Source organism: Harpia harpyja, chromosome 1 (assembly GCF_026419915.1).
Source record: "Harpia harpyja isolate bHarHar1 chromosome 1, bHarHar1 primary haplotype, whole genome shotgun sequence".
In the NCBI taxonomy this organism is placed as follows: Eukaryota; Metazoa; Chordata; class Aves; order Accipitriformes; family Accipitridae; genus Harpia; species Harpia harpyja.
Window position 1 is genome coordinate 71,931,730 of NC_068940.1, and position 964 is coordinate 71,932,693.

Consider the following 964-nt stretch of genomic DNA (forward strand, 5'->3'; position numbering starts at 1 on the left):
TTATTCGCTCCTCAGCACACCATGTGAGGGTTTCCAGGAATACCCATCTTTTTTAACCTTCTAAGAAAGCATAGCTGGGCAACCTTAATCTCACCTAGCATGCTGACAGTAGCATATTACAGGATTTTTTTTTTTTTTTAATCAAAACTCTAAAATCAAGGGGAATTCTGAAACAAGCTTGGCCATTGACATATGGAGAGGCACAGCTCAAGGCAAACTATACCATGGTAGTCAAAACACAAATAAAAGAAGGTGTGCAGACGAAAGCAAGTAAAAAGAGGAATGGCAACTGGAGAAAGAATGGAAAAAGGCAACTTTCCTCCCCCTGAGTTCCCCACCCCTTACTTCTGCCCTTCTGAAGGCATTCTCCAAGCAGCTGATTATAGGACTTATTTTAAAATTCAATCTGAAATAGAAACAAAGTCTTTTGTTTAAACTATATGACTTAAGTATCTTCATTAAAATATTCCACTTTAAAGGCAGAGCTTTGCAAGTATTCTTCAGGCAATGGCCTGAAGAATAATTCCATCCAAACCACTGCTAGTTACACTGTAGCCTTGTATTAAGACCTGAAATTAAAGCAAAGGCTGATACTGTCAACACATGTCAAATATTTCCTAGTATATCTGCAGAGGCCACTTGGCCATGTGACCAGCAGCCATACCTAGGCAGTATGGTTGCTATCTGTGCTTTAAACAAGTACCCAAAGCACATTCATTTCACAAGCCTTTCCTGACTAGAAAAAAAAATGATGCTTCAGGCATTGTTCACCAAAAAAATACAAAGAATCAAAGCCTGGTATTTGTCTGGTATTGTGATTACAGAGTAGCAATGGGGTAATATTAATTAATCAATCTATCCCCCCAAAACCAACTTATAGTTAAATATATTACGAATTGAGAGCTTAACATATCAAAAGTTCAGAAATATCATACCGCTTCAAAAGAGTCACAGCCTATCAGTA